Here is a 17,793-nt window from a genome sequence, read left to right on the forward strand (position 1 = left end):
TTCAAATTTCCTCCATTCTCTGGGCATAAGGATGTGGCAGCTCACCATGTCCTTATGCCAAAGGAATGAGAGAGGAAGGCATGCAGCAGCTGGGAGCCCTCTGGAATGCTCTCTGCCTGCTATATGCCTTTCTCAGGTCATCCTCCCAGAATTAGGATGGGACAAGCGGCTCTGTCCTGATGCTGGGAAAAGCATAGCCCAGGGAAGGAGGCAGACAAGGGTGATGGGAGCTCCAAAGCCCCCTCACCCACCGCTTGCCTCTCCCTTTTCCCAGTGTCAAGAGAGGCATGGTCCAATCCTGATTCTGACAGAAGCCTGGCCCAGGGGGGAGGAAAGCGGGGACCAAGGGAGCGCCAAAGCACCCTTGCTCGCTGCCTGCTTCCCCCTTCTCCCGGTGTTTGGATGAGGCAAGGCCCCATCCTGATGCTGGCAGAAGGTAGAGGCAGACAGGAGCTGAGGGAGCTCCAAAGCTGAAAAAACCAGATTTAGATCATTCGGTTCCCTCCAGCTACCGCCCAGTTTCGAATCTTTCATTTCTGGGCAAGGTGATTGAGAGGGCAGTAGCGGTGCAGCTGCAGCAGTTCCTAGATGACACAGCCGGACTGGATCCTTTCCAGTCCGGCTTCCGTGCGGGGCATGGGACAGAGACTGTATTGGTTTCCATCACGGATCATCTCCGATGCCAGCTTGACCAGGGCAGGTCGGTGCTGCTTGTGTTATTGGATCTCACAGCAGCATTTGACACAGTCGATCACAATCTTCTGACCCACCACCTAGCCGTTGCTGGAGTTAGGGGGACAGCTTTAAATTGGCTGGCCTCCTTTCTTCACAACCGTGGACAGCGAGTGGAGAGGGGAGGCCTGGTCTCTGAGAGGTCCCCTCTACATTGTGGGGTTCCTCAGGGGGCCATTCTCTCCCCTCTGTTGTTTAACATCTATATGCAACCACTTGCTCAGCTGGTCCGAGATTTCGGGCTCGAGTGTTATCAATATGCTGATGACACTCAGCTTGTGTTAAAGATGGAAGGCCGACCGGACTCTGTACCCGACAGTTTTCATCAGTGCCTCAAGGCCATTATTGGATGGGTGCGTTCCAGTAGGTTGAGGGTGAATCCAGCAAAGACGGAGATCCTATGGCTGGGCCGACCGGGCAGTGGGGATATCCAGTTGCCAACCCTGGATGGCGAAGTGCTACGCCCGTCTTTACTGGTAAAGAGTCTGGGAGTCCTCTTGGACCCTTCATTGATGATGGAGGCCCAGGTCTCCACCGTTAGCAAAACTGCCTTTTTTCATCTTCAGCAGGCTAGACGGCTAGCCCCCTATCTGTCTAGGGACAACCTGACTACGGTGATCCAGGCTACAGTCATCTTGAGACTGGATTACTGTAATGCCCTTTATATTGGCCTTCCTGTGTCAGTGATCCGGAAGCTCAAATTGGTGCAAAATGCAGCTGCCTGGCTCCTTGCGGGAGTCCCGATAAGATGCCACATAACACCAATCTTACGGCAGCTGCACTGGTTACCAATTGAGCACCGGATCACATTCAAAGTGATGGTGCTTACCTTCAAGACCTTACATGGTCTAGGGCCGATGTACTTGAGGGACCGCCTCACTCACTACAAACCCCAGAGATCGTTCTGAGGACCAAGACCTATTGGAAGTCTCCAGTTTTAAGACCTTGCATCTAACAACAACTAGACGCAGAGCCTTTTCAGTAGTGGCACCATCTCTCTGGAACACCTTGCCACCTGAAGTTCATGCCTTGTGGGACTTGTCGGCCTTCCGCAGGGCATGTAAGACACATCTGTTTCGACAGGCTTTTGAGTTCTGTTGTTGATGTTTTAAAAGCTGCTTTTAAGATGTTTTTTAAGATGTTTTTTAAAAGATGTTTTTAAGATGTTTTTTAAATTGTTGATTTTAGCCGGTTCTTGTAAGCCGCTCCGAGCCCTAGGGGAGTGGTGGCATATAAGTTTGAAAAATAAATAAATAAATAAATAAATAAAAATAAAGCCTCAGCCTTCTCCAACATAAGGTTGGGGCAAGCAGCTCCATCTTTATACAGGAAGGAAAGCCAGAGTGTGACCTGACCCACCTCCTCCTGGGCCTGCCCCACCCCCCCAACCCCACCTCCTCCTGTGCCTACCACACCCTCCCTCCTGGCCCAGCCCTCCATCGCAACCCAGCCCCCCTGGCCAGGCCCAGCATGCGGCCCAGGGCAAAAAAGTTTGCCCATGCCTGCTTTAATATATAAAGCTTAGTTAAGCCTCTGTCCTTTGAACTATAAAACATTTTGGGTGCATCTTTTCTAATCTTCAGATGCTAGGAGAGCAAAAGTTTGTCATCTCAGTGTGAAATGTGAATGAATTCTTAGTCACCTTTATTTAAGCCTGCTCCCCATATTAGACTTAATAAAGTCTGAGTGAAAGAGCATGTTATTGCCTACCACTTCCGAACTTTATCATAGCAGAGTTGTAGGACAGATAGTTTGCCATAGGTAACCTGCTATTTGTATGTCCCTTATTTTTAAGCTCTGGGAATTCCAATATACTTCAGAGCTATTATTACTGGTACTACTCATAGATAACCCCTCATAGATACATTGATCAGCTAGAGCAGTGTTTCTCAAACTGCACTTTTCTGGGTGGATTAGACCTCAGCTCCCAGAAATCCCAGCCAGCATACCAGCTGTTAGGAATTGTGGGAGCTGAAGTCCAAAACATCTGGAAGAGCAGAGTTTGAGAAACTCTGAGCTAGAGCAACACTGAAAAACTGAATTGGATAGTTGTGCAGATTTTGTCTCTCAACCATGAAGATATCCTCTGGTGTGAAATTGACGATACAGAGAACCATGCAAAAAAACAGTTCTGAAGAGATATCTCTCCCTTTTGAGAAAAGATTGGGAGAAAAAGAGACAGATTGCAAAGACAAGAGTGGATTTACACTGGCACATTAATCCAGGACTTATCTGTCATAGCATATGCTGAATCAGCCCTGGTATGGGCAGAGCCGGCCCTAGGTAATTTTCAAGTGTAAGTGAACAGAATTTTGGCGCCCCCACCCCAAACCAATCACTGAAAAATAAAAGCGGATAAGCAAAAATTTTGGATAATAAGGAGGGATTAAGGAAAAGCCTACTGAACATCAAATTATATTAAGATTTTACAAATTAAGCACCAAAACATTATGTTTGACAAGAAACCAACAAAAAAGCAGCCTTGACTGCGCCCCCGTATGTTTTGTGCCCCAAGCAACCGCTTAATTCGCCTTATTGTTGGACCGGCTCTGGGTATGGGTCACACAAGCATTCTGCCAGCCACTACTGAGGCAGGAAGGAGCCCAAACTGCTCAGTGGCACTGATTGCAGTTTGGCACTACTGGATGACTATTCTTATTCACTCTCTGTTGACTGCTCTTATAATCTCTCTTTGTCACTGCAGTCTCCAGCATGGGTCAATGAGGGGCAATGCAGCAATAAGGGAGGGTGGAGAGAAAGAATTCCCATTCCTTCTCACATCACCCTAACACCCAGTATGTTACAGTTGATAGACTCATGTCATCACTGCAGATTGTCATGATACAGAGGACAGAAGGGGACATCCCATGTCCTTTGGCCATCTGAAATCAGGAAACACATATTGCAATGAGAAGAGTTGCATCTGGTTCCATTCGTGAACCAGCCCAACTGTTCAGAAGAGCCCAAAGTTGGGGGATAGTCCAAATTCCTGGCAATAATTTGGGCTGTTCTCTGACTTTGGTTAATAAAGGACAAGTCAGCATTAATATGGCCAAGTCCCATGTTATGTTAAGATCAGCACATGTGGTGTTTGGCCACTGTGGAGCTGATTTGGCTCCAATCTTACCTAATTCATCGGCATAGACTCCCCAGAGACAAAGAGAAAAAATGATCTCCCATGAGAAATTACACTAAGTATGGTGTTCTGGGCACACTACCTGAATTATGCAGTGGCTAACCTGTTCTTTGACAAATAGTTTCAAATGAATGTATGGACAAAGCAGATCCACCTGAAAAATGAGGCTATTCTATGACCTGTCCAAATGGATGCTTTTGATGACACTTACTAAAGGCTAATGAGATCTGAGAGTCAAGCATATTTTTCATCATTAGCCTGAGCTAATGATTCATTTACATTAGGACTGCACACTTTAATTTGCTTAATCAGTAGATTAATCAACCAAAGGTTAAGTTGATGAATTGATAGGACTGAGATTCAAGAAGAAGAGTTTATGCGGATTCTGCCAAGTTATTGAATCAGAAATAGGGAAAATAAAGTATAGCTTACAGTAGAGTCTCACTTATCCAACATAAACGGGCCGGCAGAATGTTGGATAAGCGAATACGTTGGATAATAAGGAGGGATTAAGAGAAAGCCTATTAAACATCAAATTAGGTTTTGATTTTACAAATTAAGTACCCAAACATCATGTTTAACAACAAATTGGACAGAAAAAGTAGTTCAATACGCAGTAATGCTATGTAGTAATTACTGTATTTACGAATTTATCACCAAAATATCACAATGTATTGAAAACGTTGACTACAAAAATGCGTTGGATAATCCAGAACGTTGGATAAGTGAGTGTTGGATAAGTGAGACTCTACTGTATTTTATTGTATGACACAGCAAACAAGATAGATATGCTGGATTTCCTATCACAAAATCACAAGTCGAACACTTCCCAAGTGTCTAGGACTGTGTGATGTATTTTCAGATGATGCGTGCAAATCCCAGTAAGGTGGCCTTTTGCAGTTGACAGATGGTAATTTTGTCAATGTCTATTGTTTCCAAATACCGGCTGAGCTCTCTTGGCACAGAACCCAATGTGCCCATCACCATCGGGACCACCTGTACTGGTTTCTGCCAGAGTCTTTGAAGTTCAATCTTGAGGTCCTGATAGCGGCTGAGTTTTTCCTGTTGTTTTTCGTCAATGCGACTGTCACCTGGGATGGCAACATCAATGATCCAAACCTTTTTCTTTTCCACAACTGTGATGTCTGGTGCGTTGTGTTCCAGAACTTTGTCAGTCTGGATTTGGAAGTCCCACAGTATCTTTGTGTGCTCATTTTCCAATACTTTTGCAGGTTTGTGATCCCACCAGTTCTTTACTTCTGGCAGGTGGTACTTGAGGCATAAGTTCCAATGAATCATTTGGGCCACATAGTTGTGCCTCTGTTTGTAGTCTGTCTGTGCGATTTTCTTACAGCAGCTGAGGATATGATCAATGGTTTCATTGGTTTCCTTGCACAGGAACTTTCTGTACAATGTTTTGTTGTGCCAGCTGTCAGATCTAGTTTGTAGTGCAGTTTTCTTGTACTGGTTTTTTGTCTGCTGTGCTTTGAGGAGTTTCTGATGTTTCAGTTAATCACCCTAATTAGCATTGGAAAGTTTTTTTTAATACTGGCTACCAGTATTAGGGTGATTAACTGAAACATTAATGCTGGCTTCCAACTGACAAAAGTCTCTTCTCACACCCTGGACTCTCCACAGATATATATTTTTTCCTTTCCTTGCCTAGTTTATCCATGCCTCACAACCTCTGAGGATGCCTGCTATAGATGTGGACGAAACGTCAGGAGAGAATACTTCTGGAACATGGTCACACAGCCCGAAAGACATACAACAACCCAGAAACCTAATAGTCAACACAACAGGCAAAACATTCACACTGTGAGTGAAGAGAAAGGAAGTTACTTCTGTCAAGAGAAAAAGGTAATCTTTAGGCCCTTGAGTCATCATTGGCAACAGAGATTTGTTTTCCCCTGCCATCGCTTTGCCACTATAAATATACAACTAGAAAAAAGGTCTGTACTCTTCCATAAGATTTCAAAAGACTTCTAGTCTTTATTTCAGTTAATTTGAAGAGAGGAAACTAGAGCTTACATGATAAGCTTTCAATACTGCTAAATATATATCCTGACATGATGATACCTGAAGGGTTTACAACATGTGAGCACTGCAAGCACGCTGGAAAGCAATGCGCCAGTAAAGTTTGGCCAAAAAAAAAAAAAAAAACCCCAAAAAACTGTAACTATTCAAAAGAAAAAAAATTGTAAAATTTTTTTTAGCTCCTGCAGACCATTGTTTTATAATTTTTCTCTTTCATGCAGATTTTTCTTGGCCAAGTAATGGAAAATTGTAGTCTGGAACTTTGTATATATTTTAAAAGTGCACATTATGGAAATGATATTTTCTGTATAGACAACAGGTTTTCGGTACATAACACAGAATTTTCTGCAGAGGAAATGGTGCTTTCTTTGTATGAAATGTGTTTTCTGTGCAGAAATTTTGTTTTCTTCCCAGAAAATACTGTGTGAAAGAAGGTTGTTTTGGCAAATGTGTGTGTGTGTGTGTTTTCCCAAACAATCCAAACATGAATTTTGCATGCCAAATCATTCCCAAACTGCAAATTCGTGCCTGGTTATGATTATCCTCTATACTCAAGAAAATCATTTTGATCTTTTTTTTTTCCATATATATTTATCCTTACTACTAGGACAACAAAGACTACTGAATGATTGTGCAAAGCATCAAGAAAGAAACTTTTTCACTTACTTTATAGCAATAAAAATCAAGTTTCTTCATGTCAGACTGATGTGTATGAATGAACACACCAATAACTTGGACTCTGATTTTTCCCCCCACCACTATTTTGTCCTTTTAACAAGGATATTATGTTGAGATATAATGGTTGGGTTTCAGTCAAGCTCTAAATATAGCTGAAATGTTTTTTTCCCTTCTAAATTCAGCACTCTTGGCACATAGAATACTTAGCAACTTAGGTTCTACATGACTAGACTATGTAATATTATGATAAACTGAGATATAGAGGATAAATCATCTCTATTTTTTTGTATGTGAGTTTAATGGGCTTAAATTATATTTAAATAGAAATTGCTTTTTAAGCAATGAGGAACTCTATGACAACCATAGAATTTGCAACATAAGATTTAATATTCAGAGGCATAATTGAAGGGTATATTACATTGTCAACATTTGGCTATGATAATCAACTTTAATCATCCAAGTATCAAAAAATATTGAGCTTTTTACATTAATTTGGACATAATTTATTCTAATATGGCTTGTATTCATGCAGATAAGCTGATTTCATTTTTCAAGAAGTCACATAAGAGAGATCCTAATCCAGCTACAGTGAGAGACCCAGGTGAGATACAAGAGGTAACTCATGGAAGAAGTTTAGTCAGTTCTGAGACTATCACCTAAGAAATCCATAATCCTCTTGAGTTATGTATCATAACATCAAAGATGTAAAACTTTGCTTATTTTATTTTCCAATGCAAGAATGAATAAATTCAAAATGTTTTCCTTGCTTGGTTAGATTAAAAAGGGCTTGTATATTTTCCTCACTCCTTTTCTTTTGTACTTTGGGACATATTTGTTAAATTAAAAGTGTGAGAATAATCTTGTTTGTACACAAAACAGGGTTTTTTGTGCAACAGTACTTTACCTACACGAAATTCGTGTTCTTGTACATTTTTTCTGTACAGGTTGTTTTTGCTGCTCTTTGCAAAAACCTGTTGTTCTGTAAAAGATTTTTAACCTGAAAACCATGAAAACCCTTGCAGTGTTTCGCCTTGTACTTGATGGGATGTTGTGTGTGAAGGCACCCTTTAACTTTTTCATTCATTAATTCAATTTATATTCTACCTTCTTCCTGGACTGGAACCCAGCTGCTAACAAAGTTAAACTAGATCAACTAAAATCAATTCAACAATTAAAACAGAATTATAAATGGCAGCCAGTATCCATTACAAATGTTTAGGCTGCATTTTCACATTTGTGACTGTTCTATATTCACAATCCTTATGAAGCCCATAGTATGTATGTGTGTGTGTGTGTGTGTGTGTGTGTGTGTATACTTGCATGCCTCAAGTTGTTTCCAACCTATGATAACCCTCAGGTGAACATATCACAGGGTTTTCTTGGCAAGGTTAGTTCAGAAGGGGTTAGTTCAGATTTCATTATAGTAAAGTGTGTAAGAATTTTATTTCAGAATACTTTGGAGCCTCCGGTGGCCTAGGGGATAAAAGCCATGTGACTTGAAGGTTGGGTTGCTGACCTGAAGGCTGCCAGGTTCGAATCCCACCTGAGGAGAGCGCAGATGAGCTCCCTCTATCAGCTCCAGCTCCATGCGGGGACATGAGAGAAGCCTCCCACAAGGATGGTAAAACATCAAAAAACATCCGGGCGTCCCCTGGGCAACATCCTTGCAGACGGCCAATTCTCTCACTCCAGAAGCAACTCCGGTTGCTCCTGACAGGGAAAAAAAATTCAGAATGTTTTTTAAAGAATTTACCAAGAAATGTCTTCATATTGACTATGGTAAGGGATTCCAAGATTTTTATCTGTTTTTAAACAGACAACCCTCGTACAGTAGAACCTTGACTTAAGATCATCCCAACCTAAGAGTGTTTTGAATTAAGAGCCATCAATCAGCCTTTCACTTTGACATATAAGCAGCATTTTGAGTTAAGAGCTAGCACCAGAGGGAGCACTAGCATGAGATTACTGGGCTTTAGGGCTTCAAGAGAGTAGCCAACATGCCTCATGCCTTCGCACCCCAAGCTCTTGTCTGCTTTGGGAGATTGATGTTGGCTTTGCTCTTGTTGTTGCACCCCTAGGCTGCGTAGGCACCTCAAAACCACATTGGAACCCCAGAATATAAGCAAGCAAGCAAGCAAGCTGTTTATTGAAGATTATATGCAAGCAGGAGCAAATCAAAGTTCAAAGTCAATAAAATACATTTGAATGCACAAGAACAAAGTACTTGAAAACCTTAAAGCAAGAGGCTACAAAAATCACTCAAAGACCATAGTCTAAACCAAACATCAAGGTAAGTCCTAAGACATGTATCACAAATAATCTGAACAAGATATCAAGGAATAATCCAAGGCATGAGTCAAACTGAAATTGCAGGAAGCAAAACTGGAATACAGGAACAAAACTCCAAGTTTAGTCCAAGGTACAGAGTCAATGCTGGAACACAAGGCAAGGGTCTTGACTGGAACAGAAATCCAAACTACAAAATTACTGGAGCATTCAACTGTATACACAGAAACAGGAATGAGGCTGGAACTTGAATCAAGATACAAAGCTGCAGGAATTCACAGGAACACGAAGCAGAGATCTTCCTCTCTTGGATAAGCAAAGTCACCACCTCTGACTCTGTTAAAGAAAGCAGCCCTTCTTAAGGGAAATTCGAGGTCCCTTCCCATGAGAAGTCTGCTCATTATTTCATTTCAAAAGGAATCATTTACTCCTTCTGACATACTCGCTATCTTTCCTCTGTTGAGTTATCACCTTCCTTCTGTTAAGTTCATTAGCCCTATCCGCCTGATCACTTCCAGAATCCAAACTAGAATGCCCATGTGGCACCAGGAGATCTGACCTTAACTGCTTTGAGGAATGTGATTCAAACTGCCTACTTGCAACCATTATGTCTCTGGTCCCAGAATCCACTGGAACAAACTCTGGCTGCATAGGAACAGGAATCTCAGGCTCTGACAAGCCAAATGCAGGTGCAGGGACAATCACAAGCTGAATAGCCCCAACCTCAGGCTCACCTAACAGCTCAGATGGAGGCTGGGCTACAACACTTTTCCACTTTGAGAAACATTGGGTTACTTGATTTTGTGTGGTTTTTATTTCTGGTTGTGTTTGTCTTCATGAAGAGAGAGAGGATGTTAGAGCAAGAGAGGGAAGTAAGCTAGAATGAGTACAATATGAAGAAAATGATGCTTCTGTCTTTTCACTGTGTTCTTTGTTCTTCCTTGCCACAACTTCGTGCTTCTACCATTTAAAAATTGATTTCATATTAATGTGCAGGTTTTGTCTGAAATTAAACTCATATCTCAAGGTATTACTGTATTTTGAAGGAACTGAAACAGATAAATTCATTCAGCCAAGTCCAGACATTGTGTGCTGAGCTATTTTAAATTTGAGTTTGAACCCCTGTATGTTATACCAGGTGTGTATTGCTGAATTCGATTTGCCAGCTCTTATTTTTCCTCCAGGAGAAGCACTTTAATTTTGACAATAATAAGAAAGACAAATACAGTGTGGTCCACTCCATGTAGAGAACAGCTGTAACTACTGAAGTTCAGGCAGATGGAAAGCAGGGATCTTGTTTTAGAATAATTCCCCAATATTTGTAACTTGCATGGTGGTTAAAATAACTTGAGATTTAAAGCACTCAGATATAGGTGGAAGCAAAATTGATAGACTTTTTCATTCCCAACCCATGAACCAGGAAGTAGGTATTTTTTAATTTTTAAAATTTTTATTGTGGAATATATATACACACATAGAAACATACACTCTTTATATTCCACAATAAAAATACAAGTATTTTTCCTCAGTCCCGCCACCTTCCCATTCTCACCAATGAACTTATCTTGAAGTAATATGAAGGTACAGGAATACAATTGAATATTTATACCTCAATCTGATCAAACATGAAGTAGGTGTGCAAATCATTGTGAATTTCATTATTGCTAGTAAAAATTAATAATTCTAGTGTCCTTCCCATCCTGGCAAAAAAGTATTTGAAAGCTGCACATTTATCAAAGAATAGTTACATTTTGCACATAAATAAATAAATGTGTTTGTTAGAGAAGGGGTTGTTTCCACAGAAAACACATGTGAAAAAAATCTGTGCAAAAAATCCCCAGTTTTGTTGTTTTATACATCAGCTGCCTCAAGCTACAAAGATTTTCTTTCTTAGGGTTCCTCAACATCTAAAAAATATTTTTCAACCATTTTGAAGTAATTTTAAAACATTTTCCACATATTTCACACTCAGTAGAAAGGTCTGAAAAGAGGGAAAAGAAGATCTGATTGCATAGGTAACTTCTGGAATGAACACAGAGGACATTCCTCTGCTATAGAAACTTCTGTGTACAGAAAACCGTAGAATCATAGAATCATAGAATAGTAGAGTTGGAAGAGACCTCATGGGCCATCCAGTCCAACCCCCTGCCAAGAAGCAGGAAATCGCATTCAAAGCACCCCCGACAGATGGCCATCCAGCCTCTGTTTAAAAGCCTCCAAAGAAGGAGCCTCCACCACAGTCTGTGGCAGAGAGTTCCACTGCCAAACAGCTCTCACAGTGAGGAAATTCTTCCTGATGTTCAGGTGGAATCTCCTTTCCTGTAGTTTGAAGCCATTGTTCCGTGTCCTAGTCTGCAGGGTAGCAGAAAACAAGCTTGCTCCCTCCTCTCTATGACTTCCCCTCACATATTTGTACATGGCTATCATGTTTCCTCTTAGCCTTCTCTTCTGCAGGCTAAACATGCCCAGTTCTTTAAGCCACTCCTCATAGGGCTTGTTCTCCAGACCTTTTAGTTCTGGAGAACTAAAATTTTAGTTGCCCTCCTCTGGACACATTCCAGCTTGTCAACATCTCCCTTCTACCTTGGAGATAGAACCTTCAGCCTCTCTCTAAATGTTTAACGATTCCTCCAGGAAAAAGTAGAACTAAAAATTATTACCTGATTTTTTAAAAGAGGTGGTTTATTCTATCTCTTTGTAGAAACAGCATTCTAGTTTACTGTTTTGAATTTATACAACAGTTTGTAGTTTGTCAAGATCTCCGTTACAGCTATATAGGTTCTACTTACTTGCCCAAGCCTTGGCTTTGTCTTCTCAGCATTCCCAACAGACCCAAGATACTGATACAGCATTACCAGAGGCTGTTATTACTAGCACTTCCTTTTCACAGCCATCATACCACAGCACAGTTACCAAACCAACCATAAGCCCTGGTTCCAGATACAGTTTGCAGCTTCTGCCTACACTTTTGAAAGGGTCTGATATGCCATGATGAATTATATATTTGAAGAAAATCCTTGTTTATAAAACAAAGCAAAAGAGCCAGGTGTTAGAAAAGAGAGCTGTTTACCATGCATATTGCCCTATGTTAGGCTGCATCTGCACTTACCACTTAATCTGAGGCCATTCTGTTCATAACAGTATGACTGTGCAATCATCAAGGAATGGGTAGAGTGACTCCTTGACTACTCCTTGCTGATCATGTGGGTGCCCTATTCTGACCTGAGCAGATATGACTGCAGTAGCAAGTGTTCTTAGAAAGTTCTGTGGCTGGTGAAGAGAAGTGGCAGGAATATGGGAATAACCCAGCCTCTTCCCTGTGCTGATTATTGCATGAAAGGTGTGATGGTTATCATGTCCACATATATAATGATTCAGCTGAAACATTCCCAATCCAGCAGCTTTCAGATACATCAGGAATACTTCCGGAGCAATGCTGTAGAATAGTGGTTCCCAACCTTTGGCCCTCCAGGTGTTCTGGACTTCAACTTTCACAATTCTGAACAGCTGGCAAGCTATCTGAGGTTTCTGGGAGTTGAAATCCAAAACCCCCAGATAACCAAAAGTTGTAACCACTTCTGTAGAAGAACAATCTTACAACCAGTAATGACTATTTTTATAATTCTAGCAGAAAATAATGTCAGCATACTCTTTGTCTCAAGCAGCTAATTATCTTGGGTCAGACCTTTATGAAATGATGCAGCACATTATGGGCGATTCTACACTGACCTTAAATGTGGGACTTATCTAGCATCCCAATTATCACAACAGCTCCACACAACTGATTGGGACTCCCTGATATCCTTTAGAAGTATCATGGAGTCCTGAATGTACAGTTACACTTAGGGGCAGCCCTAGGTAATTTCGCCTTGTAAGCGAACCTAGTGGCTGACCCCCCCCGAAATTGTGCCCCCCACCCCAAGGCCCCGCACATACCTCCTGCGGTGGCAACAGCGGGGAGGACCATCACCTCCCTCCTAGGCAAAGGCCTAGCTCTTCTCACAAGGCCTTCTGCGTTCGCCGTGGAGGGAGGCGATTCTCCCCGCTGCCGCCTCCCCCCTCGATGAATATGGAAGGCCTCATCTGAGGCCTAGCTCTTCTTGCAAGACCTCACGAGGACTCGTGAGACCTCGCGAGAAGACCTAGGCCTCAGATAGGACTTCCGCATTCACCGAGGGCGGAGGCAGCGGTGGGGACCATTGCCTCCCTCCTCGGCAAAGGCCTCATCTGAGGCCTAGCTCTTTGCCAAGGAGGGAGGCGATTGTCCCCACCGCCACCTCCCTCCTCAGTAAATTTACACGGGGGCGCTGTCAAGGCCTCGACAGTGCCCTCCCTTTACGTGCGCCCAACGCGGCTGCTTCATTGGCCTCCACGTTGGACTGGGCCTGGTTACACTGTACATGGTTTGTCACTGCTGGGCAGTCCTCCTACAGAACCTCCCCCTCTCCCATGTCAGAGCTGTTCCCAGCCAAAATATCAATCTACATGGGCTTTCAGATGCTCTTGATGACACTAGTCAGTGTTATGTCACTAAAGACGCTGTAAGGGGGAGTGAGGAAAGCCCCCTATCTCCCCTGCCCATTTCAGCCAGACCACACACAAGAAGGTAGGTTGGTGGGCCATGGTTAATGATATTGTGACACAGGGGAGGAAATGACAGAGGACTGCCACCCAACACCTTGGGTTATGTGAGCTCAGGGTACCTGGGATGACAGCCAAAATAGTGCCCACAGTTCACAGCCTTTACAGTCTTGAACTGAAAGGAGAACCCAAATCCTTGCCCCAGGTTAAACCAGTTCAGCCCCATGTGGTGTTTAGCCTGCAATCCTTGTTAACTCAATGGGTTTTAAGTGAGGGTGATACTATGGTAATTGTTATTGATTTTACAGCATGTTCACACATAATAAAAGTGAAAAATGTGTATGTGTATATGTGGCAGAGGTGTCCATTTATACACAGACAGCCTCCTGCCTTCACAAACAGGCATAGTTCCCACAGAGCAGGAAACACCAATGGCCCTCCCTCCACTGACATACAGGTTATAGTGAGTGCCATGAACATGTAGCTCAAACCCTGTCAGTGTCCTCCACAAACACCATTCTGCCCCCCACCCAAGTGAAGGCTTTCATTTGGGGACAATTTCATCCTAGATGTTCTGTTTTTCCTCCAGAATGGACATCCCAGGGTTCCTTAGTTTGAATGACCTTGCCCACTGCCTCTAACTTAACCCTTTCTTATCCTTTCCTATGGCACACAGTTAACAGAGGAATTGACCAGCAACTGAACAAGAGGTTTGGGGAGAATTCAAGAGTTATACTTGACCTACAGCCAGAGACCACTGTTCACCCAACCAACAATGGATCTGCACCAAACTTGCCATGGATAATGGGACTTGCAGTACATTCATAGATAATGTGACCCTCACCAACAATGGACTGGGAGCCAACTTGGCACAGAGAAGCCCTATTACCAACTGAACATACTGCAGGGGTTAGTGGGAATGGACCTTGGTTTTGAGAGTTGTTGTTCACCTGCATCCAGGAAGCACTAAATCTAACTGATGTCATATTTGGACCAAACTTGGCACACAGACCCAACATGACCAACTGTGAATACTGGCAGGGTTTGGGGGTGACTGCCATGGGAATTTGTGAAATGTAGTTCACTCTTATCCAGACAGCACTGAACCCAACCAATGATGTGATATTACCTAACATCCCAAAACAAGCAATGCCTTCTTCTCATAACCCAGACACCGCTGGGTCCCCAAGCTAGTATAGTATATTTTAATATATCACCTGTTGTCTGCACATATGTTCAGTACAGCAGATCTGGGATATTCCATCTACACTACAGGTTATGGCACTTATGAGATGAGGAACAGAAATGTATGAAATGGCATTAGGATGGAATTTCAAGAGACTTTCTTTCCTTGAAGTGTCTAATAGGCAGATTACACACTGAAAGTGCTGATAGGGTCTCTCTCTCTGTGTGTGTGTGTGTGTGTGTGTGTGTGTGTGTGTGTGTGTGTATATATATATATATATATATATATATATATATATATATATATATATAATTACATTCTGAATATGCCTTTTCTTGTTCTGTATCATGAATGTCAAAATAGGAGACAGGGGCATTGTAACGCAAATTGTAATTTTTTTATTGAGATTTTGCTACTCCATCATACTAGAGGTGTTATAATGATCAAGGTATTATTAGCCAAATTAATGACCATCTGGGGTTAATGGCCCAAAGTATAAAGGCCTTGCGCCATCAGATGTCTTAGCTGGCGATTCATCCCTGGGAAATGGTATGTGTATTCATCACTATTGCTCAGCTGAGAGATGAAGTTTCTCTGTTTGATTTGTCTTTTCAAAAAATGAAAGCCCTCTTATTTTGTTATATAATCACTTCTACATTGATTACCCGAAAGGGAAAAAAATTAAAAATCAACAAAATTAAATTTACTCATTTAATCATTGAATCCAGATTCAATATTTGCTATACATATTGTGCTCCAATGTCAAGAACCTTATGATAAGTGCTGTACACAGAAGAATGTGTGGGCATTTGACTGAAATGTCCAAGTTACCTAGTTCTAAGTGCTCTCCCCATCTCTCAGTTAATTTTTTCTTTCTCAGTCTGAGGCTTAGACTTCATAAAATGAATTCAGAACTTCAACCTATAGTTATTAAGCTTTTATTTACTGCATTTCTTGGAAAATAATATTAAGGAAATGAAAAACGTCAGACCGCAATTCTAGATTCAGCTACTTAGGAATCATTTACATCTACACAAACAGCTGTGGCCAGTCTGCTGCTTAAATACTCTGGACCAGGCCCAGTTGCTGAAAAACCTGAAAGGTCCACTTTCATCTAGCTGGATTGTTACTCTTTAACTGTCTTTTTATCTCTATCACTGCGGCAACTTAGTGATAGAGATGACACAGCCCTGAGCCATCCCCTTCTCATGTATAATAAAGATGATGATGGCACTGGCCCATGTGGATAGCAGATTGGTTCCCTTTGGAGGCAGTCTACTGTGCACACTCAAGCCAATGTGTGGGGCTGCTCTAGAGTTGTGAGGAAACTCTGGGATGTTGCCTAACTTTACTTGATGTGAGGTTAAACAGACTCAGCTTGGTTTATTCAATGTTAAGGAACATTCTAGGACATTATCTGAACATCCTGACTTCACTTCTGATCTACTTCATGTTAAAGGGCCAGTGTAAACAAGCCCCTAGGAAAGCTAAGGGTTCATCTAAACAGGCTTGAAAACCCAGTGGAAAGTTGAAGGGGGGGGGGGTAAAAATGCACACCCACAATGCATGATTGATTGTTGGACAGCATGAAAATTAACTGATAAAAAAGTTTGCATAAAATCCAAAACTGAGTGAAAAATGCGCTGCTATGGAGTACTGTATATCCTACCATGTTTCCCCGAAAATAAGACAGTGTCTTATATTAATTTTGGCTCCCAACGATGCTCTAGGTCTTATTTTCAGGGGATGTCTTATTTTTCCATGAAGAAGAATTCACATTTATTGTTGAACAAAAAAACTGAACATTTATTATATACTGTACAGTAGTTGTTATGGTTGAGCCTTATGGCTCCGATACTGGGAGACGAGGTCGTAAGACTCCTCGGGAGTCAGACTCTCTTGAGGAGTGAGAAAGGAAACGGCTCCGGGACTTATTTGCAGAACCAACAGACGAAGACTCCTTTGAGGGTTTTACCGAGAGAATGGAGGAAGAGATGGTTAGCTCAGAGGAGGATGACATGGAATGGACTCGTGTGAGGGAGGATTTGGGTATCACCGGCAATGATAGTGTGGGAGGCGATTGGCGGGTTGCAGGATCGGACCCGTGGACGGGCTGGAGGGATGGAATGGGATCCACAGCTGGGGATGCTGTGGGGCGTAGTCAAAGGTGTTTTAGCTCTAATGAGGATGATGATGAGGAGGCACTTGGAATTAGGATAGCAGCTGACAGCGATGAGGAGTTATGAACTGGCATAAAATGGGGTCTAGAATCAATGGCTAATTGCGTTGGGCAAGGTAATCTGGACGAACGCTTGGGCTCTTGTTGGGAAATTCCTGAAGACGGGTGTGATTCGTTTGCTGAATACGTAAGTTACCAAGGACATTGGGCATAGACGGCGGAAGGAACTGTGTGGGCTTTTCCTGTGCAACGTGTGTTCAATCTCAATAGCTTGGACCTCCGTCGTCTTTTTGACGGCCATTAATTGCCTACTCTGGATTGACGCTGGACTGACTGACTGACTACGATCCCGGACTTCCCTTCTGTGGCTATCGGTGGAACTTGTGAACTAAAGACATCTGTACCTGGCTTTCGACCTCGGACCGGATTGGGACCCTGCTGACCGTTACTACCCTGATTGATGTGCCTGGATCCGGATTTCGCTCGTTGCACGGAGGAGTAACAACCTTAGTTACTCAATTGTAGTTTTTGAGTAGCAGAGAGGAATCTGCTGTCAGTTATTTATGTTTCATTGAACCTTTGTTTATCAACTTTTGTTTGTTTAAACTGCCAGGCTGAAGTAAGCATTTTTGGTTTAACCCGGATTAAACTTCTGTTTAATCCGGTTTATCTTTTGAACCACTTTTAGTACCAGCGGAGTCTTTTTTGTATCTTTTCACATTGAAGGCAAGTGTTTGCCTAGTCCTTTGTTTCTTACGGGCATTTTTTAGTGCTGTTACTTTAATAAACTGTGTTGAACTTTATTTGGTGGAGTTCTGTCTGTGACAGTAGTTGTCATCACAAACCAGCATAACCAAACAAACTGTGAATCCTATCAAGAATTTCTTGTTACTACCAATATTTCCATGTACAACACTTTATGGTACGTACATTTACCGATCCTGCATGCTCTGGTGTTCTGTTCGGCGGGCATGCTTC

The 17,793-nt window shown here is 42.2% G+C and overlaps 1 long non-coding RNA gene across 1 annotated transcript in view; it reads left to right on the plus strand.

Annotated features, from left to right (window-relative positions):
- The window catches only part of LOC134298030 (uncharacterized), a 393,308-nt gene extending 375,738 nt beyond the window's left edge, over window positions 1-17,570 (plus strand). Inside the window, exons 2-3 of the long non-coding RNA XR_010005004.1 lie at window positions 16,464-17,002; window positions 17,086-17,570. This is a non-coding gene — a long non-coding RNA (uncharacterized LOC134298030). The remainder of the gene's footprint in view (window positions 1-16,463; window positions 17,003-17,085) is intronic.
- The last annotated feature ends 223 nt before the right edge of the window (window positions 17,571-17,793 follow it).

This window comes from Anolis carolinensis, chromosome 3 (assembly GCF_035594765.1).
Source record: "Anolis carolinensis isolate JA03-04 chromosome 3, rAnoCar3.1.pri, whole genome shotgun sequence".
In the NCBI taxonomy this organism is placed as follows: Eukaryota; Metazoa; Chordata; class Lepidosauria; order Squamata; family Dactyloidae; genus Anolis; species Anolis carolinensis.